This window comes from Coregonus lavaretus (assembly GCF_964263955.1).
Source record: "Coregonus lavaretus genome assembly, chromosome: 10".
Taxonomy (NCBI): Eukaryota; Metazoa; Chordata; class Actinopteri; order Salmoniformes; family Salmonidae; genus Coregonus; species Coregonus lavaretus.
In genome coordinates this window covers 2,272,788-2,295,522 of record NC_139997.1, presented here as the reverse complement: position 1 = coordinate 2,295,522, position 22,735 = coordinate 2,272,788, and the positions used below count along the sequence as shown (strand labels likewise).

The 22,735-nt window shown below is 43.1% G+C and overlaps 1 long non-coding RNA gene across 1 annotated transcript; it reads left to right on the top strand.

The window, feature by feature from the left end:
• The first annotated feature begins 19,478 nt into the window (after positions 1-19,478).
• Positions 19,479-20,268, top strand: LOC311135627. Its single transcript, XR_014613793.1, has 3 exons — positions 19,479-19,608; positions 20,025-20,151; positions 20,234-20,268. It is a non-coding gene; the product is annotated as an uncharacterized lncRNA (long non-coding RNA).
• The last annotated feature ends 2,467 nt before the right edge of the window (positions 20,269-22,735 follow it).

Sequence of the window (22,735 nt, the reverse complement as noted above, 5' to 3'; positions counted from 1 at the left end):
GTGCAAATTTATTCATGTTTTCGATAAACATTGTTGACGAAATTTAGTTTACATGTTGTCAACAATCTAAGCCAACCCCATCTCTTTTGCCCCATAGTTGCACATGCGCCGGTTTTGTTGCTAAACAACCAACCCGTCTGTAGCATCTGAGGTTTGGTATACTCTTAGGGCTGGTTTCCCAGACACAGATTAAAACTAGCCCTAGACTAAAATGCAATTTCAATTGAGATTCTTTATTAAGCATTCTTTTTAGTCCAGGAATATGCTTAATCTGTGTCCGGGAAACTGGCCCCTAGAGTTCCAGGTTATTGTTATGGAAAGGTTCCGGATCGAAGGGCAGAGAGCCAGACTTGCACAATGCTGTGTCTCAACAACAGCAGCAACATATTTTTAGGCCTCATTAAAAAATGTATTAAGATCTATCATTATGTATCTCTTTTAAGAGGTAAGGTTTTCTTGAGAATATTTACCTCTTTATGGGGGTGTCATATCATAGTGTGTGCGTCTGTCTGGAACCTGCACCCCAAACGCCACCACTTCCACCTCTGGGTAAGACGTGTGTGTGTGTCCCCTGTATATCTGGGCCCAGCCAGGCCGTTCATGTTTCAAGGGCAGAGCGGATTACAGTAACACCACCTCTTATCCTCTTATTGTTGTTGTTAGATCTGTTGTTGAGGTGACCTCTTCAGTGTGGACTATTCTGGGTTGATCTAAGAAACAAGGAGAGAATTAAAAGATTGTATAAAAGTACAACTGTTGACCCAGAAGGGACACATTGACACTAAAGGGAAGTGTACTCAATGAACTGCAGTGTTTATCTTCATGACAACACTCTTTTGACTTTCCTTGTATCTATGTGCGGGTGTTCAGGTGAACTAAATTCAAATAACTTGTACCATTTTTAAGACTACGACAAAGTATCCTAAAGTCATCTCCCGTCTGGATTACTGCAACTCGCTGTTGGCTGGGCTCCCTGCCTGTGCCATTAAACCCCTACAACTCATCCAGAATGCTGCTGCCCGTCTGGTGTTCAACCTTCCCAAGTTCTCTCACGTCACCCCGCTCCTCCGCACACTCCACTGGCTTCCAGTTGAAGCTCGCATCTGTTACAAGACCATGGTGCTTGCCTATGGAGCTGTGAGGGGAACGGCACCTCCGTACCTTCAGGCTCTGATCAGTCCCTACACCCAAACGAGGACATTGCGTTCATCCACCTCTGGCCTGCTGGCCCCCCTACCTCTGCGGAAGCATAGTTCCCGCTCAGCCCAGTCAAAACTGTTTGCTACTCTGGCACCCCAATGGTGGAACAAGCTCCCTCACGACGCCAGGACAGCGGAGTCACTCACCACCTTCCGGAGACATTTGAAACCCCACCTCTTTAAGGAATACCTGGGATAGGATAAAGTAATCCTTCTACCCCCCCCCCCCCCCCCCCTAAAAAAATAAAAAAAATAAGTATATATAAAGTGGTTATCCCACTGGCTATAGGGTGAGTGCACCAATTTGTAAGTCGCTCTGGATAAGAGCGTCTGCTAAATGACGTAAATGTAAAAATTTAATTGTGATCCTACGATACTGTGTTGTAATTGTATATGAACACCAGTGGGCAGCATAGGCCAATGTAAAAGAAGAGACCAGATGCATGAAAGATGTTTCAAATACCTTGCTGGCTTCTTTTTATATATATATATATTATTATTTTTATTTAACCTTTATTTAACTAGGCAAGTCAGTTAAGAACAAATTATTAATTACAATGACGACCTCTAATGCATTATATCCTTTCCTATAGCCATGTTTCCCCAGCTTAGAGTTGTGCTTTCTGCTTCAAGGTGAGTCATTTGATCGTTATTTTCCATATTCACACAACTAACTGGAATTCTGCGTTACATCCTCCCTCTATATTTAAACTAATAAAAATAAGTTTACCACCAAGATGAGGTAAAAAATACTACGTAGGACCCTCCATGAACCTGTGACCTGCACCTGACCTCTGGTCCATGAGACAACCTGACCTCTGTAACCCCAGAATGAACCATGTTCCCGTTTACCCCCTTCCTGGTAGTCACAAAGGGGGGGATGTCTACAGAACCACCGGATTCTGACCTTGATCTAATTCCCTCATAATTCCACCAACTTTAGACATGAGGAAACGGTGACTACGATCTAGAAGCCGGTTGGTTCTAAGTGGAAAAAGCATCTACTTAATTTTTTCCCCCGATTTATATCAATAAAACCATTCTCCATGCACTGTAATTTACAAATTGATAAGAGCTATTGATAAGCGTTAGGTAAATGAGTAAGCCGTTTGAATAAGGGAATGGTAAATATAAAATACCTATTTTACCTCGTGATCTGTGGAGAAAAATGTGAACCCAGTCATATGGCAGCAAACTGAAGCATATCAACATATCACGGTAGCCACCATCAGTTATATCCACGTACATTTATAACTGTCACTTTAACGTTAGTTTTCTTCCATTTGACCTTACTTTTCTCCGTCACGTTTCTGTGGATGTTCCAGAGGATCGCTAGCAATAGTGAATAATATTAGGCTAACGTATTAAAAGTTGTGCGATAATTTTGGGACATGTAGCCGTATTTGAATCAATATGGAACGCAGACCACACGTAGCAGTTTAAACCTGGAGCCTGGCGCACGGTTCACCATGACTGGACCGTTGTCAGCTGAAATATGACTGGTTTCACATTGTCTCCAGCGTAAAATAAGGTAAAATAGATCTAAAACAATTGTCATTTATACTTACAATGACCTTATCGAAACGGATTACTCATTTACCCAGCTCTCAATAGCTCTTATCAATTTGTAAATTACAGTGCATGGAGAATGGTGTTATGTCTATCGGGGAAAGTAGATGCTTTTCCCACCTGGAACCGGCAGTTTCTCTCGACCTTATTCATAGTTTTCTCACACCGTACAGGTGGTGGGATGAGAAGGGAATTCAGTTAGAATCTGCAGACACACCTCCACCACGCCTTCATTTCTTTGATCTCCACCGCAAACGAATAGTTGGTGAATAGCATGCTATTCTCATGCTTCAATTCAAGGTCAGAATACACCTAGAGAGAGAAGGGAGTGCCTTCAGAAAGTATCCACACTCCTTCACTTTTCCCACATTTTGTTGTGATTAAAATTGAGATGTTGTGTCACTGGCCTACACAAAATGCCCCGTAATGTCAAAGTGGAATTATATTTTTAGAAATGTTTACAAATTAATTAAAAATGTCAAGCTGAAATGTCTTGAGTCAATATGTATTCAACCCCTTTGTTATGGCAAGCGTAAATAAGTTCAGGAGTAAACATTTACTTAACAAGTCACATAATAAGTTCCATAGACTCACTCTGTGTGCCGTAATAGTGTTTAACATGATTTTGGAATAACTACCTCATCTCTGTACCCCACACATGCAATTATCCACTCAGGGATTTCACCATGAGGCCAATGGTGACTTTAAACAGTTACAGAGTTTGTTTGTGATAGAACTGAGGATGGATCAATAGCATTGTATGTAGTTACTCCACAATACTAACCTTAATGATCGAATGAAGAGAAGGAAGCCTGTACAGAATAAACATATTCCAAATCATGCATCCTGTTTGCAACAAGGCACTAAAGTAAAACTGCAAAAATGTGGCAAATAAATTAACTTTATGTCCTGAATACAAAGCCTTATGTTTGGGGCAAATCCAACACAACACATCACTTATACAACTGTTCATATTTTCCAGGATGGTGGTGGTTGCATCATGTTATGGGTATGCTTGTCATCGGCAAGGACTAGGGAGTTTTATAGGATAAAAAGAAATGGAACAGAGCTAAGCACAGGCAAAATTCTACAGGAATACCTGGTTCAGTCTGCTTTCCACCAGACACTCTGAGACGAATTCACCTTTCATCAGGACAATAGCAAATATACAGTACACTGGAGTTGCTTACCAAGACAACATTGAATGTTCCTGAGTGGCCTAGTTACAGTTTTGACTTAAATCGGTTTGAAAATCTATGACAAGACTTGAAAATGGCTGTCTAGCAATGATCAACAACCAACTTGACAGAGCTTGAAGAATTTTAAAAAAGAATAATGTGCAAATATAGTACAATCCAGGTGTGCAAAGCTCTTAGAGACTTACCCAGAAAGACTCACAGCTGTAATCGCTGCCAAAGGTGCTTCTAACATGTATTGACTCAGGGGTGTGAATACTTATGTAAATGAGATATGTATTTATGTATTTCAATTTCAATAAAGTTGCTGAAATTTCTAACAACATGTTTTCACTTTGTCATTATGGGGTATTGTGTGTACATGGGTGAGAAAAATATTTAATATATTTTGAATTCAGGCTGTAACACAACAAAATGTGGAATAAGTCAAGGGGTATGAATACTTTTCTGAAGGCACATTAACGCTCTCTTAACTAAGCCTCCTGTAGCTCAGTTGGTAGAGCATGGCGCTTGCAACGCCAGGGTTGTGGGTTCGATTCCCACGGAGGGGCCAGTATGAAACATTTATGCACTCACTAACTGTAAGTCGCTCTGGATAAGAGCGTCTGCTAAATGACTAAAAATAAAAAGTAAATGAATTCCCCCCTGAGGGGTTAAGGTGATAAGTGACATACCTCACAATGTGTAATGAATTATCCTTCATTTCTACATCAGCTCACTACATCTAATAAAAAAACTGAGAGAGGAAATCACTCGGCATACATCTTATATTGACTATGAATAGTTACTCAGAAATGTGCTGGTTGGCTGTGACAAATAACTGTCATAGCTTAGCCCTGCGTCAGTAGCCTGTGTTTCACAAGCATGGGCCGTTAGTCATCATCAATAAGCGTATTAAGCTATCACGTATTAACACTCACACACATGAGTGGCGCAGTGGTCTAAGGCACTGTGCCACTAGAGATCCTGGTTCGAATCCAGGCTCTGTTGTAGCCGGCCGCGACCGGGAGACCCATGGGGTGGCGCGCAATTGGCCCAGCGTCGTCCAGGGTAGGGGAGGGAATGGCCGGCAGGGATGTAGCTCAGTTGGTAGAGCATGGCGTTTGCAACGCCAGGGTTGTGGGTTCGATTCCCACAGGGGGCCAGTATGAAAAAAAAATTTATGCACTCACTAACTGTAAGTCGCTCTGGATAAGAGCGTCTGCTAAAATGACTAAAATGTAAATGTAAAAAATTGTGCAAAGCTGTCATCAAGACAAAGGTTGGATATTTAAAGAATCTCAAATATAAAATATGTGGGTTACTACATGATTCCATATGTGTTATTTCATAGTTTTGATGTCTTCACTATTATTCTACAATGTACAAAATAAAGGAAAAAAAAACTTGAATGAGTAGGTGCGGCCAAAATTTTGACTGGTAGCGTATATATATTTTGAATTAAATATCCTCGGAATGTTAACTAAAATGTTTTGACAACCATCACAGAACATTCCTTAAAATATTTCCAGGTAATGTGAGAGTTCCCAGAACATTAGTTCGTTTGTGGCAAATATTCTCATATCACAAAAACAAACATTTTACATACAGCCGTGGTCAAAAGTTTTGAGAATGACACAAGTATTGGTCTTCACAAAGTTCGCTGCTTCAGTGTTATGAGATATCTTTGTCAGATGTTACTATGGTATACTGAAGTATAATTACAAGCATTCCATAAGTGTCAAAGGCTTTTATTGACAATTACATTAAGTTTATGCAAAGAGTCAATATTTGCAGTGTTGACCCTTCTTTTTCAAGACCTCTGCAATCCGCCCTGGCATGCTGTCAATTAACTTCTGGCCCACATCCTGACTGATGGCAGCCCATTATTGCATAATCAATGCTTGGAGTTTGTCAGAATTTGTGTTTAAAAAAAATATATACATTACATCTGGATAGACAGTACTTAAACACATACAGTATACATTATATATTGTGTTTTCAGTCATAACTATTATAGAACATTACCTTTTAACCCCACCCCTCAGCCACTCTCAGTCCATCCCACCTATCACCCTAACCCCACCCCTCAGCTACTCTCAGTCCATTCAACCTATCACCCTAACCCCACCCCTCAGCTACTCTCAGTCCATCCCACCTATCACCCTAACCCCACCCCTCAGCTACTCTCAGTCCATCCCACCTATCACCCTCACCCCACCCCTCAGCTACTCTCAGTCCATCCCACCTATCACCCTAATCCCACCCCTCAGCTACTCTCAGTCCATCCCACCTATCACCCTAACCCCACCCCTCAGCTACTCTCAGTCCATCCCACCTATCACCCTCACCCCACCCCTCAGCTACTCTCAGTCCATCCCACCTATCACCCTAATCCCACCCCTCAGCTACTCTCAGTCCATCCCACCTATCACCCTAACCCCACCCCTCAGCCACTCTCAGTCCATCCCACCTATCACCTTAACCCCACCCCTCAGCTACTCTCAGTCCATCCCACCTATCACCCTAACCCCACCCCTCAGCTACTCTCAGTCCATCCCACCTATCACCCTAACCCCACCCCTCAGCTACTCTCAGTCCATCCCACCTATCACCCTAACCCCACCCCTCAGCTACTCTCAGTCCATCCCACCTATCTCTGTAAACCACCCTCTTATGATTTCCATGTGCCATATATTTTTCAACTGTGCTGTGATGTTTCACATGAATTCTGAACCTTTCTAATCGCGTAGTATCAACAGATTGTAAGTTGAAGTTGAATATTTTTTACTAAAAGTATTATTATATTGTTGATTGACTATGGCTTACCAAATCTCCCAATAGTGCTATTTTTAGTGTACATTTTAGGTAAATGTTGTGATTTTTTTTGTCATGCTGAAACACCCAGCCACGTTTCATCTTCAATGCCCTTGCTGATGGAAGGAGGTTTTCACTCAAAATCTCATGATACATGGCCCCATTCATTCTTTCCTTTACACGGATCAGTCGTCCTGGTCCCTTTGCAGAAAAACAGCCCCAGAGCATGATGTTTCCACCCCCATGCTTCACAGTAGGTATGGTGTTATTTGGATGCAACTCAGCATTCTTTGTCCTCCAAACACGACGAGTTGAGTTTTTACCAAAAAGTTCTATTTTGGTTTCATCTGACCATATGACATTCTCCCAATCCTCTTCTGGATCATCCAAATGCACTCTAGCAAACTTCAGACGGGCCTGGACATGTACTGGCTTAAGCAGGGGGACACGTCTGGCACTGCAGGATTTGAGTCCCTGGCGGCGTAGTGTGTTACTGATGGTAGGCTTTGTTACTTTGGTCCCAGCTCTCTGCAGGTCATTCACTAGGTCCCCCTGTGTGGTTCTGGGATTTTTGCTCACCGTTCTTGTGATCATTTTGACCCCACGGGGTGAGATCTTGCGTGGAGCCCCAGATCGAGGGAGATTATCAGTGGTCTTGTATGTCTTCCATATCCTAATAATTGCTCCCACAGTTGATTTCTTCAAACCAAGCTGCTTACCTATTGCAGATTCAGTCTTCCCAGCCTGGTGCAGGTCTACAATTTTGTTTCTGGTGTCCTTTGACAGCTCTTTGGTCTTGGCCATAGTGGAGTTTGGAGTGTGACTGTTTGAGTTTGTGGACAGGTGTCTTTTATACTGATAACAAGTTCAAACAGGTGCCATTAATACAGGTAACGAGTGGAGGACAGAGGAGCCTCTTAAAGAAGAAGTTACACGTCTGTGAGAGCCAGAAATCTTGCTTGTTTGTAGGTGACCAAATACTTATTTTCCACCATAATTTGCAAATAAATGCATAAAAAATCCTACAATGTGACTTTCTGGATTTTTTGTCTCATTTTGTCTGTCATAGTTGACGTGTACCTATGATGAAAATTACAGGCCTCTCTCATCTTTTTAATTGGGAGAACTTGCACAATTGGTGGCTGACTAAATAATTTTTCCTCCACTGTAAATAAAAAATTCTAGGTGAAAGCCAACTTTCTGGGGGGGGACACTACTACATTAATAAAATATTGCCCTCTTGCTAGATTGATGACTAAAGCCATAGCGAAACAGTGAAAAACGGCTGTCAGCTCAACTGGTTTAAAAAAAGTATGGTCCACAGATGTAATTGAATCTGAACAACCCTTTAACTGGAACAGAATATGGAAAAATATGACCTTGGCATCCTGTAATCCAAACCATCAACTTCTACATTTTAATTTTGTGCACAGACTGTAGCTAACACCAATGAAACATTTTACATTTAAGTTGGCCCCTACTCCCAACTGTTCACTGTGTCCCCTAAATCAGATAGACACATTCCTTCATATGATGAGGGAGTGCCCTGCAGTTAAATGCTCCTGGGGATAAGTAAACAAAATTCATTTTGAAGTGCATGAATTTAAATATTCATTGCTTTGTATCTATTATGTTACTTAACAATGATATCCCCTTGAATCTCTCAATCAATCAGAGAAGATTACTGCTGGCAGGCAGCACTGCTGCGAAAATAATGTTGGCTCTAAGATGGCAACCACCTCACTCTCTTCCATTTAACCAGTGGATACGGTTACTATTAGAAGTTATAAAATTTACATTTTTAGTCATTTAGCAGACGCTCTTATCCAGAGTGACTTACATGGGGTGCGATGTGAGGAATGGTCTCCTGGTGGGGAGGGAGGATGTGGGGGGGGGGGGGGCATGGGTTATCTGTGTATGCATTTCTTTAATTGTTGTTTTGTACCTGTAACCCCCCCCCCTCGAAACATTTTAATAAAATGACAAAAGTCAATAAAAATTGGTCACAAAAAAAAAAGAAATGCAGAATTTTAGACGAACTGTAAAATAAATTATCCTAGATCAGCATTTATAGTCTTGGATACCTTGTGAATACGGGCCCAGAAGTACGCAGCACATAAAGAGGATGGGTGAAGTGATGGTGAATAACCCAGTTACCAGTATTTACCTGGGTTAGTTATGTCTAAGAAGGTTAAAAAGGAAGCATGGAATTCCAGATTGACGGTACTGCCATGGCAACCATACTGCCATGGCAACCATACTGCCATGGCAACCATACTGCCATGGCAACCATACTGCCATGGCAACCATACTGCCATGGCAACCATACTGCCATGGCTATATACTGAAAAAAGTAGATGTAAGAGAGCTTCCCTGGTGTTGCAGAGGATAGAAGACTTGACTTAGGAACCAAACGTTGCAGGTTCAAACCCCACATGTGCAGAATATGTATGTGAATTTGTTTTTGTTTGTACGATTAAATTCTGTTCAATGAAATAATGTGCAGATTATTAACATATGAGGTGTACAAAATATGGTTCAAATCAGTTACCAGTATTTACCTGGGGTTAGTTATGTCTAAGCCGTGTTCACACTGCAGGCCTTAATGCTCAAATCAGTTTGGTTTTTCAAATCCATTTAGGAATACTGACTGTCCAAACAACAAGTGACCAAATCAGATTTGTGTGTGTTCAGACAGCAGTCATTTGCTGACATGGCTAAACCAGTTGTCAAAGTAGTGACGGGTTTGTGCCAGTGGTGGAGGGCTGATTGGTTATGGTGCTCGTGCTTCCCATCACTCAGAAGTTATATAGCAAGCTAAGGTGTTAACAAAGACTGCCATAGACATTTCCCAGTTGGTTTGAATGTTCAACATCATAGCGTTAGGACACTTTTAAAGCCTCAAAGGATAAGATGATCCAACTTTATAAACGAGTCATTTATGGCTAGTCACAGCAGTCAACTAGCTAGCTAGGTAGCTGTTTAGCTTCCACATGTTATTGTCAAACTGTCAACAGGGTAGCTAGCAAGCAACAAGATATGCCAAATAACAGTCTAAAAAGAGGGCAAATAAATGTGGCTTGAAATATCCCATTCCATGTGCTTTTTTTTGGCTGCTCAGACTGCAGGAAAAATAACAGATTTGAATCGGATATGCAATTTTCTGGGGGGATTTGCGTCACTTCAAACTGCCAATGTGAACAACACTTAAGAAGGCTAAAAAGGAAGTATGGAATTCCTGATTAACAAACTGCCATGGCTATATACTGATAAAACAAAGATGAAAGAGCACTCCCCGTGGTGGCACAGAGGATAAAAGACTTGGCTTGGGATCCAAACATTGAAGGTTTGAATCCCGCATGTGTAGATTGGCAATATACTATATGAAGTGTGAAAATGTGGTTGTGTTTGTGCGATTAAGTGCTGTTTAAATGTCCTATGAATGAAAACTGTTGCAGATTGTCAACATGTGAAGTGTAAATAATATGGTGGTGTTTGATTACATGCTGTTCAAATCCCCTATAAATTACATTAAAATGCCATGTGTTTCTATATCAAATGTGAATTGCCATTAAATCTGTAATCTGCGTTACAGAGCTACAAATTAGCATTCTGAGAATGTTGTGGTAATATTAGGGAAAACTTAAATATAACAGTTTCTAAATGTTCTTGAAATGTTCTGAGGACCTCCAAGACAAGGTAAAAATGTGCCTTCAGAGAGTATTCACACACCTTGATTTTTCCACATTTTTTGTTGTTGAATTTAAAATGAATTCAATTGAGATTTTGTTTCACTGGTCTACACACAATACCCCATAATGTAAAAGTGAAATTATGTTTTTAGAAAAGGTGAAATATCTTGAGTCAATAAGTATAAAACATATCAACCCCTTTGTTATGGCAAGCCTAAATAAGTTCAGGAGTAAAAATGTGCTTAACAAGTCACATGCTGTAATAAGATGCATGGCCTCACTCTGTGTGCAACAATAGTGTTGAACATGATTTTTGAATGACTACCTCATCTCTGTACCCCACACATACAATTATCTGTAAGGTCCCTCAGTCAAGCAGTGAATTTCAAACACAGATTCAACCACAGAGACCAGGGAGGTCTTCCAATGCCTCACAAAGAAGGGCACCTATTGGTAGATGGGTAAAAATAAAAAAGCAGACTGAATATCTCTTTGAGCATGGTGAAATTATTAATTACCCTTTGGATGGTGTATCAATACACCCAGTCACTACAAAGATACAGGCGTCCTTCCTAACTCAGTGGCCTGAGAGGAAGGAAACCACTCAGGGATTTCACCATGAGGCCAATGGTGACTTTAAAACAGTTACAGAGTTTAATGGCTGTGATAGGAGAAAACTGAGGATGGATCAACAACATTGTAGTTACTCCACAATACTAACCTAATTGACAGAGTGAAGAGAAGGAAGCCTGTACAGAATATAAATATTCCAAAGCATGCATCCTGTTTCCAATAAGGCACTCAAGCAAAACAGCAAAAAATGTGGCAAAGAAATTAACTTTATGTACTGAATACAAAGTGTTATGTTGGGGGCAAATCCAACACAACACATCACTGAGTACCACTCTCCATATTTTCAAGCATAGTGGTGGTTGCATCATATTATGGGTATGCTCTTCAATGGCAAGGACTAGGGAGTATTTTTGGATAAAAATAAATGGAATAGAGCTAAGCACAGGCAACATCCTAGAGGAAAACCTGGTTCAGTCTGCTTTCCAACAGACACTGGGAGACAAATTCAACTTTCAGCAGGACAATAACTTAAAACACAAGGCCAAATATACACTGGAGTTGCTTACCAAGACAACATTGAATGTTCCTGAGTGGCCTAGTTACAGTTTTGACTTAAATCGGCTTGAAAATCTATGGCAAGACTTGAAAATGGCTTTAGTAATGATCAACAACCAACTTGACAGAGCTTGAAGATTTTTTAAATTAATAATGTGCAAATATTGTACAATCCAGGTGTGCAAAGCTCTTAGAGACTTACCCAGAAAGACTCACAGCTGTAATCGCTGCCAAAGGTGATTCTAACATGTATTTACTCAGGGGTGTGAATACTTATGTAAATGAGATATTTCTGTATTTCAATTTCAATAAATTTGCTAACATTTCTAAAAACATGCTTTCACTTTGTCATTATGGGGTATTGTGTGTGGATGGGTGAGAATTCAGGCTGTAACACAACAACATGTGGAATAAGTCAAGGGGTCTGAATACTTTCTGAAGGCACTGTATATTGTGTGAACATCAATGGAATATTATGCTAAACCTAAAACAAGTATGCTATGAACGTCACAAAAACAAACTTATTTGGAAATTGTGGAACATTGTGCTATGTTCTGGGAATCTATAAAGAACTCAGAAAGGCTGTTCTGTCAACATTCTTGCAACATCAAAGGAAAGTTTTGTGCAACCTGATACAAACATCTGAATGTCAGCACAACTGGCCAGTATTAGTGTTTTGAGAACCTATCTCTTGTCATATGTTCCCACAACCTAAAGAAACATTCTGTGAACATTTAAATAACAGATTACATTTGTTCTGGGAACATTCTTGTAACATCAGGTGAAAGTTTTTTTGCATCCTAAAAGAAAACATTGTAGAAATATCTGCACAACTGGACAGATTGTGTGATGTTCCCACAATGTTCCCACCAGACTGTTCCTACAACCTAATGAAACATTCTTGGAACCTTCAAAGAACAGACAAAATGTGTTCTAGGAAAGTTTTTGCAACAACATTTTACATTCTACAATCATCAGCACGACTGGACAGTTTTTTGTGTTATGAGAACATTTGCTGTTCTGGGAACTTTCAGAGAACCAATTTTGGTTTGTTCGGTAGATAGATAAAACATTGGCCTCATATCAGGCCAAACCGTATCATGTGAATTCGGTAAGTATTATTTAAAATCTTTAAATGTCAGTGATTGAGGAAGCGTTGTAGTCATGACAAGGCTTTGACATATATTTTTTCTGACGCTGTTGCCAGACGGTATCTCTCATGTTGGTCCAGACCTCTTTTTCTAGGCCCCAAGGCTGCGGCTGTGGGCTGAAGCCAAGACTAATCTCTGTTGTTCGGAGGTACAGACATTCATATTGTGTGTTTGTGTGTGTGTGTGTGTAAATGCTGGTGTGTATCAGAGTGCCGCTGCGTGCCTCAGACTGATTGAGGAAGACATGGGCTGTTCAGATACATTTACATTTTAGTCATTTAGCAGACGCTCTTATCCAGAGCGACTTACAGGAGCAATTAGGGTAAAGTGCCTTGCTCAAGGGCACATCGACAGATTTTTCACCTAGTCGGCTTGGGGATTAGAACCAGCGACCTTTCGGTTACTGGCACAACCATCTTAACCACTAAGCTACCTGCCGCCCCGTAGATAGACCAGGGATGGGTCTGTGTTTGACTTCTTCTCTGACTGACTGACTGACTGACTGACTGACTGACTGACTGACTGACTGACTGACTGACTGACTGACTGACTGACTGACTGACTGATTGACTGACTGACTGACTGACTGACTGACTGACTGACTGGGAGAGAGAGGAGAAGACAGGTCTGTCAGAACAGCCCCGCTCTCTGTGATCCCTCCATATAACATTGTGAGTGGATAACAGATTTAACTCTAAACGGGGACACCATGATATGAGGTCAGTCTGCTTCAGAAGAACTCAGATGTGCTCTGAACTGTGGTCTCCATTGTACCAGACAGTGTACAACTGGCCTGGAATGATACTTGTCACTATCTGTGCTGGTTATCATTTGATAGTTTTGTGTTCCAAAAATGTCCCAATACCTCAGATATGGTTTATTTTTGTGTATAAATAAAGCAATGGAATCACTCCTCTGACTCCAGGCCATGGTTGGTTGGTTTCTCCTAGGATAAAATGGAATCACTCCTCTGAGTCCAGGCCATGGTTGGTGTCACGGATCCCCCTGGTACTGCTGCTCAGTCCGTTCACCAGCTCCGGAGGTCTACGTCACCAGCCTTTTAGGCATCACTGACCTGGTTCATTACCACCAACCCCAGACTGTCTTGTCTCATTACGCACACCTGGTTCCCATTCCCCCTGATTAGTGTATATATCTGCCCTCTGTTCCCCATTGTCCTTGTCAATTATTGTCCCATGAATAGTGCTCTTGTTGTTTACGGGTCTCGTCCCGTGTATTTACATTTTTAGTCATTTAGCAGACGCTCTTATCCAGAGCGACTTACAGTTAGTGAATACATATATTATTATTTTTTTCATACTGGCCCCCCGTGTTGGAATCAAACCCACAACCAACTACCAACATCCCTGCTGGCTATTCCCTCCCCTACCCTGGACCAATTGTGCTCCGCCCCATGAGTCTCCCGGTCGCGGCCTGCTACGACAGAGCCTGGATTCGAACCAGGATCTCTAGTGGCACAGCTAGCACTGCGATGCAGCGCCTTAGACCACTGCGCCACTTGTGTAGAGGTTACACCTCGCTCTTTTGTTACATCCCTTTGTAGATTCAGTGAGGGAAAAAAGTATTTGATCCCCTGCTGATTTTGTACGTTTGCCCACTGACAAAGACATGATCAGTCTATAATTTTAATGGTAGGTTTGTTTGAACAGTGAGAGACAGAATAACAACAAAATAATCCAGAAAAACGCATGTCAAAAATGTTATGAATTGATTTGCATTTTAATGAGGGAAATAAGTATTTGACCCCTCTGCAAAACATGACTTAGTACTTGGTGGCAAAACCCTTGTTGGCAATCACAGAGGTCAGACGTTTCTTGTAGTTGGCCACCAGGTTTGCACACATCTCAGGAGGGATTTTGTTCCATTCCTCTTTGCAGATTTTCTCCAAGTCATTAAGGTTTCGAGGCTGACGTTTGGCAACTCGAACCTTCAGCTCCCTCCACAGATTTTCTATGGGATTAAGGTCTGGAGACTGGCTAGGCCTCTCCAGGACCTTAATGTGCTTCTTCTTGAGCCACTCCTTTGTTGCCTTGGCCGTGTGCTTTGGGTCATTGTCATGCTGGAATACCCCTTTGATGCGGTGAAGTTGTCCTGTCCCCTTAGCAGAAAAACACCCCCAAAGCATAATGTTTCCACCTCCTTGTTTGACGGTGGGGATGGTGTTCTTGGGGTCATAGGCAGCATTCCTCCTCCTCCAAACACGGCGAGTTGAGTTGATGCCAAAGAGCTCGATTTTGGTCTCATCTGACCACAACACTTTCACCCAGTTCTCCTCTGAATCATTCAGATGTTCATTGGCAAACTTCAGACGGCCCTGTATATGTGCTTTCTTGAGCAGGGGGACCTTGCGGGCGCTGCAGGATTTCAGTCCTTCACGGCGTAGTGTGTTACCAATTGTTTTCTTGGTGACTATGGTCCCAGCTGCCTTGAGATAATTGACAAGATCCTCCCATGTAGTTCTGGGCTGATTCCTCACCGTTCTCATGATCATTGAAACTCCACGAGGTGAGATCTTTCATGGAGCCCCAGGCCGAGGGAGATTGACAGTTATTTTGTGTTTCTTCCATTTGCGAATAATCGCACCAACTGTTGTCACCTTCTCACCAAGCTGCTTGGCGATGGTCTTGTAGCCCATTCCAGCCTTGTGTAGGTCTACAATCTTCTCCCTGACATCGTTGGAGATCTCTTTGGTCTTGGCCATGGTGGAAATTTTGGAATCTGATTGATTGATTGCTTCTGTGGTCAGGTGTCTTTTATACAGGTAACAAACTGAGATTAGGAGCACTCCCTTTAAGAGTGTGCTCCTAATCTCAGCTCGTTACCTGTATAAAAGACACCTGGGAGCCAGAAATCTTTCTGATTGAGAGGGGGTCAAATACTTATTTCCCTCATTAAAATGCTAATCAATTTATAATATTTTTGACATGCGTTTTTCTGGATTTTTTTGTTGTTATTCTGTCTCTCACTTTTCAAATAAACCTACCATTAAAATGATAGACTGATCATTTCTTTGTCAGTGGGCAAACGTACAAAATCAGCAGGGGATCAAATAGTTTTTTCCCTCACTGTATAATCACGTGTTTGTTTTGGGCTTCGTCCCCGTCGTTTTCCATGACGTACCTTATGTTGGGTGGAGTAAATAAAACCCCTAATACGTATTCCTGCGCCTGTCTTCAAATCATTATACAACGTGACAGTTGGTTGGTTTCTCCTAGGGTCAAATGGAATCCCTCCTCTGAGTCCAGGCCATGGTTGGTTGGGTTCTCCTAGGGTAAATGGCTACACCCAATGGACCGACACAGTCAGTCAACTCTAACTCCACATAAATCTGCTGTTCATCTGGGTCTGGCTGTGGGTCCTGGGTCTGCTCCTACCGTATTCCGACCAACAGCCAGGGGGCCGTGGTCAAAAGTAGTGCACTATAAAGGGAATAGGGTACCATTTGTGACGCACACAGGGTGTGTGGGTCATAGACCTGTGTCAAGATCTCAGAGTAATGCTGATCTTATTCATTATGATTGACAAACTGGTCCCAGATCAGCATCCTGAACACTGGCCAGGGGGGCCTAGTCCCCACCGATTTTAAGTGTTTGTCCAACTCCTGAATGGCAAAAGCCCATTCATCCATTCATTCACCCAAGCACTAATCTAATGTCTAATATCTGTTGCCAGGGCTGTATATCCATCTGACCACATCTGCCTGCCGACTGTCTGTGGATGCGTCCCAAATTGCACCCTATTACCTGTATAGCCCTATGGGTCCTGTTCAAAGGTAGTGCACTACGTAGGGGATAAGGTTCCATTGGGTCCTGTTCAAAGGTAGTGCACTACGTAGGGGATAAGGTTCCATTGGGTCCTGTTCAAAGGTAGTGCACTACGTAGGGGATAAGGTTCCATTGGGTCCTGTTCAAAGGTAGTGCACTACGTAGGGGATAAGGTTCCATTGGGTCCTGTTCAAAGGTAGTGCACTACGTAGGGGATAAGGTTCCATTGGGTCCTGTTCAAAGGTTGTGCACTACGTAGGGGATAAGGTTCCATTGGGTCCTGTTCAAAGGTAGTGCACTACGTAGGGGATAAGGTTCCATTGGGTCCTGTTCAAAGGTAGTGCACTACGTAGGGGATAAGGTTCCATTGGGTCCTGTTCAAAGGTGGTGCACTACGTAGGGGATAAGGTTCCATTGGGTCCTGTTCAAAGATAGTGCACTACGTAGGGGATAAGGTTCCATTGGGTCCTGTTCAAAGGTAGTGCACTACGTAGGGGATAAGGTTCCATTGGGTCCTGTTCAAAGGTAGTGCACTACGTAGGGGATAAGGTTCCATTGGGTCCTGTTCAAAGGTAGTGCACTACTTAGGGGATAAGGTTCCATTGGGTCCTGTTCAAAGGTAGTGCACTACTTAGGGGATAAGGAGACTCTGGCTCTACCATCAATCCCCAGCGTTTTTCCATTGTCACAAATTAGGTTCTACAGCCAGGGTCAGGCAGCACAATGACTTAATGCAGGACACGATGCAGAAATAAACTACACGTTGATGTTCGTCAAGTACTGTAATGCATTCCAATAGGACAGGAGTGGACAAGTGTACACACACAGTACGCACACACACAGTACACACACACACACACACACACACACACACACACACACACACAGTACACACACACACACACACACACACACACACATATGCCCTGGCAATAGATGTTAAACATTAGACTGAATGACCGGATGGATTGGCTTTTGCCATTTAGGAGGTGGACAAACACTTTAAGGTCATGAACAGTCAAATGTTTTTCATGAAATTGGATGATATTTAAAAGGAAACCAGATCAAAGTATGATGACCAAAGTATGAAAAATGACTGTTGCTTCTACATTGATAAAGTTTGATCATAAAGTTACTGGTCCCCTCCCCATTGTCAAACACTTGGATTCATTATTAAGGGGACAAGGTGACATCACCTTAACTCTCATTTTAATATACCAATGGTAACATGATATTCTCTTACATAATTTAAATAAGTACCGCCATGTAACCAACACCAGAGAAGGCGTGTTTGCAAAGGGGCGTGGTTTATAAAGCTAGATAGCTACTGTACTGGTGCCAAAATTTGACTGTTGGGTGTCAGCTAATATAATTAAAAGTTAATCTATGGCAAAGATACTTATATGTTTTCCCCTTTCATCTGTCTGGTGTTAGCTAGTTACTGGCTAGCTAGGTCTTCATCTGTGTCTGGTGTTAGCTAGTTACTGGCTAGCTAGGTCTTCATCTGTGTCTGGTGTTAGCTAGTTACTGGCTAGCTAGGTCTTCATCTGTGTCTGGTGTTAGCTAGTTACTGGCTAGCTAGGTCTTCATCTGTGTCTGGTGTTAGCTAGTTACTGGCTAGCTAGGTCTTCATCTGTATCTGGTGTTAGCTAGTTACTGGCTAGCTAGGTCTTCATCTGTCTGGTGTTAGCTAGTTACTGGCTAGCTAGGTCTTCATCTGTCTGGTGTTAGCTAGTTACTGGCTAGCTAGGTCTTCATCTGTCTGGTGTTAGCTAGTTACTGGCTAGCTAGGTCTTCATCTGTGTCTGGTGTTAGCTAGTTACTGGCTAGCTAGGTCTTCATCTGTCTGGTGTTAGCTAGTTACTGGCTAGCTAGGTCTTCATCTGTCTGGTGTTAGCTAGTTACTGGCTAGCTAGGTCTTCATCTGTGTCTGGTGTTAGCTAGTTACTGGCTAGCTAGGTCTTCATCTGTGTCTGGTGTTAGCTAGTTACTGGCTAGCTAGGTCTTCATCTGTATCTGGTGTTAGCTAGTTACTGGCTAGCTAGGTCTTCATCTGTGTCTGGTGTTAGCTAGCTACTGGCTAGCTAGGTCTTCATCTGTCTGGTGTTAGCTAGTTACTGGCTAGCTATGTCTTCATCTGTCTGGTGTTAGCTAGTTACTGGCTAGCTATGTCTTCATCTGTATCTGGTGTTAGCTAGTTACTGGCTAGCTAGGTCTTCATCTGTCTGGTGTTAGCTAGTTACTGGCTAGCTAGGTCTTCATCTGTCTGGTGTTAGCTAGTTACTGGCTAGCTAGGTCTTCATCTGTCTGGTGTTAGCTAGTTACTGGCTAGCTAGGTCTTCATCTGTGTCTGGTGTTAGCTAGTTACTGGCTAGCTAGGTCTTCATCTGTCTGGTGTTAGCTAGTTACTGGCTAGCTAGGTCTTCATCTGTCTGGTGTTAGCTAGTTACTGGCTAGCTAGGTCTTCATCTGTGTCTGGTGTTAGCTAGTTACTGGCTAGCTAGGTCTTCATCTGTGTCTGGTGTTAGCTAGTTACTGGCTAGCTAGGTCTTCATCTGTATCTGGTGTTAGCTAGTTACTGGCTAGCTAGGTCTTCATCTGTGTCTGGTGTTAGCTAGCTACTGGCTAGCTAGGTCTTCATCTGTCTGGTGTTAGCTAGTTACTGGCTAGCTATGTCTTCATCTGTCTGGTGTTAGCTAGTTACTGGCTAGCTAGGTCTTCATCTGTGTCTGGTGTTAGCTAGTTACTGGCTAGCTAGGTCTTCATCTGTCTGGTGTTAGCTAGTTACTGGCTAGCTAGGTCTTCATCTGTCTGGTGTTAGCTAGTTACTGGCTAGCTAGGTCTTCATCTGTATCTGGTGTTAGCTAGTTACTGGCTAGCTAGGTCTTCATCTGTCTGGTGTTAGCTAGTTACTGGCTAGCTAGGTCTTCATCTGTATCTGGTGTTAGCTAGTTACTGGCTAGCTAGGTCTTCATCTGTCTGGTGTTAGCTAGTTACTGGCTAGCTAGGTCTTCATCTGTCTGGTGTTAGCTAGTTACTGGCTAGCTAGGTCTTCATCTGTATCTGGTGTTAGCTAGTTACTGGCTAGCTAGGTCTTCATCTGTCTGGTGTTAGCTAGTTACTGGCTAGCTAGGTCTTCATCTGTCTGGTGTTAGCTAGTTACTGGCTAGCTAGGTCTTCATCTGTGTCTGGTGTTAGCTAGTTACTGGCTAGCTAGGTCTTCATCTGTGTCTGGTGTTAGCTAGTTACTGGCTAGCTAGGTCTCCATCTGTCTGGTGTTAGCTAGTTACTGGCTAGCTAGGTCTTCATCTGTCTGGTGTTAGCTAGTTACTGGCTAGCTATGTCTTCATCTGTCTGGTGTTAGCTAGTTACTGGCTAGCTAGGTCTTCATCTGTGTCTGGTGTTAGCTAGTTACTGGCTAGCTAGGTCTTCATCTGTCTGGTGTTAGCTAGTTACTGGCTAGCTAGGTCTTCATCTGTCTGGTGTTAGCTAGTTACTGGCTAGCTAGGTCTTCATCTGTATCTGGTGTTAGCTAGTTACTGGCTAGCTAGGTCTTCATCTGTCTGGTGTTAGCTAGTTACTGGCTAGCTAGGTCTTCATCTGTATCTGGTGTTAGCTAGTTACTGGCTAGCTAGGTCTTCATCTGTCTGGTGTTAGCTAGTTACTGGCTAGCTAGGTCTTCATCTGTCTGGTGTTAGCTAGTTACTGGCTAGCTAGGTCTTCATCTGTATCTGGTGTTAGCTAGTTACTGGCTAGCTAGGTCTTCATCTGTCTGGTGTTAGCTAGTTACTGGCTAGCTAGGTCTTCATCTGTCTGGTGTTAGCTAGTTACTGGCTAGCTAGGTCTTCATCTGTGTCTGGTGTTAGCTAGTTACTGGCTAGCTAGGTCTTCATCTGTGTCTGGTGTTAGCTAGTTACTGGCTAGCTAGGTCTCCATCTGTCTGGTGTTAGCTAGTTACTGGCTAGCTAGGTCTTCATCTGTCTGGTGTTAGCTAGTTACTGGCTAGCTAGGTCTTCATCTGTGTCTGGTGTTAGCTCCACGAGGTGAGTTCTTGCATGGAGCCCCAGGCCGAGGGAGGTTGACAGTTCTTTTGTGTTTCTTCCATTTGCCAATAATCGCACCAACTGTTGTCACCTTCTCACCAAACTGCTTGGCAATGGTCTGTAGCCCATTCTAGCCTTGTGTAGGTCTACAATCTTGTCCCTGACATCGTTGGAGAGCTCTTTGGTCTTGGCCATGGTGGAGTTTGGAATCTGATTGATTGATTGCTTCTGTGGACAGGTGTCTTTTATACAGGTAACAAGATGAGATTAGGAGCACTCCCTTTAATAGTGTTCTCCTAATCTCAGCTCATTACCTGTATAAAAGACACCTGGGAGCCAGAAATCTTCCTGATTGAGAGGGGGTCAAATACTTATTTCCCTCATTAAATTCCAAATAAATATATAACATTTTGGACATGCGTTTTTCTGGATTTTTTTGTTGTTATTCTGTCTCTCACTGTTCAAATAAACCTACCATTAAAATTATAGACTGATCATTTCTTTGTCAGTGGGCAAACGTACAAAATCAGCAGGGGATCAAATACTTTTTTCCCTCACTGTATTGTGTTTAGATTGCTGCAGATTTTCTTTTTTTTAAACAATTTTAGAACAAGGCTGTAACGTAACAAAATGTTAATAAAGTCAAGGGTTCTGAATACTTTCCAATGGCACAGACCTAGCTACCCAGACCTAGCTACCCAGACCTAGCTACCCAGACCTAGCTACCCAGACCTAGCTAGCACAGACCTAGCACAGACCTAGCTACCCAGACCTAGCTACCCAGACCTAGCTACCCAGACCTAGCTACCCAGACCTAGCACAGACCTAGCTACCCAGACCTAGCTACCCAGACCTAGCACAGACCTAGCTACACAGACCTAGCTACCCAGACCTAGCTACCCAGACCTAGCTACCCAGACCTAGCTAGCACAGACCTAGCACAGACCTAGCTACCCAGACCTAGCTACACAGACCTAGCTACCCAGACCTAGCTAGCACAGACCTAGCACAGACCTAGCTACACAGACCTAGCTACCCAGACCTAGCTACCCAGACCTAGCTACCCAGACCTAGCTACACAGACCTAGCTACCCAGACCTAGCTACACAGACCTAGCTACCCAGACCTAGCTAGCACAGACCTAGCCCAGACCTAGCTAGCACAGACCTAGCACAGGCCTAGCTACCCAGACCTAGCTAGCACAGACCTAGCACAGACCTAGCTACACAGACCTAGCTACCCAGACCTAGCTACCCAGACCTAGCTACCCAGACCTAGCTACCCAGACCTAGCTACCCAGACCTAGCTACCCAGACCTAGCTACCCAGACCTAGCTACCCAGACCTAGCTACCCAGACCTAGCTACCCAGACCTAGCACAGACCTAGCTACCCAGACCTAGCACAGACCTAGCTACCCAGACCTAGCTACCCAGACCTAGCACAGACCTAGCTACCCAGACCTAGCTACCCAGACCTAGCTACCCAGACCTAGCTACCCAGACCTAGCTACCCAGACCTAGCTACCCAGACCTAGCACAGACCTAGCTACCCAGACCTAGCTACCCAGACCTAGCTACCCAGACCTAGCTACCCAGACCTAGCACAGACCTAGCTACCCAGACCTAGCTACCCAGACCTAGCTACCCAGACCTAGCTACCCAGACCTAGCTAGCACAGACCTAGCACAGACCTAGCTACCCAGACCTAGCTACCCAGACCTAGCTACCCAGACCTAGCTACCCAGACCTAGCTACCCAGACCTAGCACAGACCTAGCACAGACCTAGCTACACAGACCTAGCTACCCAGACCTAGCTACCCAGACCTAGCACAGACCTAGCACAGACCTAGCTACCCAGACCTAGCACAGACCTAGCTACCCAGACCTAGCTACCCAGACCTAGCTACCCAGACCTAGCTAGCCAGACCTAGCTACCCAGACCTAGCTACCCAGACCTAGCTACCCAGACCTAGCTACCCAGACCTAGCTACCCAGACCTAGCTACCCAGACCTAGCTACACAGACCTAGCTAGCCCAGATCCACTCTCTATTACTGGTCTATTAATATCTGTTACTGACTGCAGCTTTATACAATATGTGCCATTATTTACTTAGATCATTTCAGATATGTTTACTCTTTGCTGTAGCAGCACCATTTCACCAAATCAAATGATG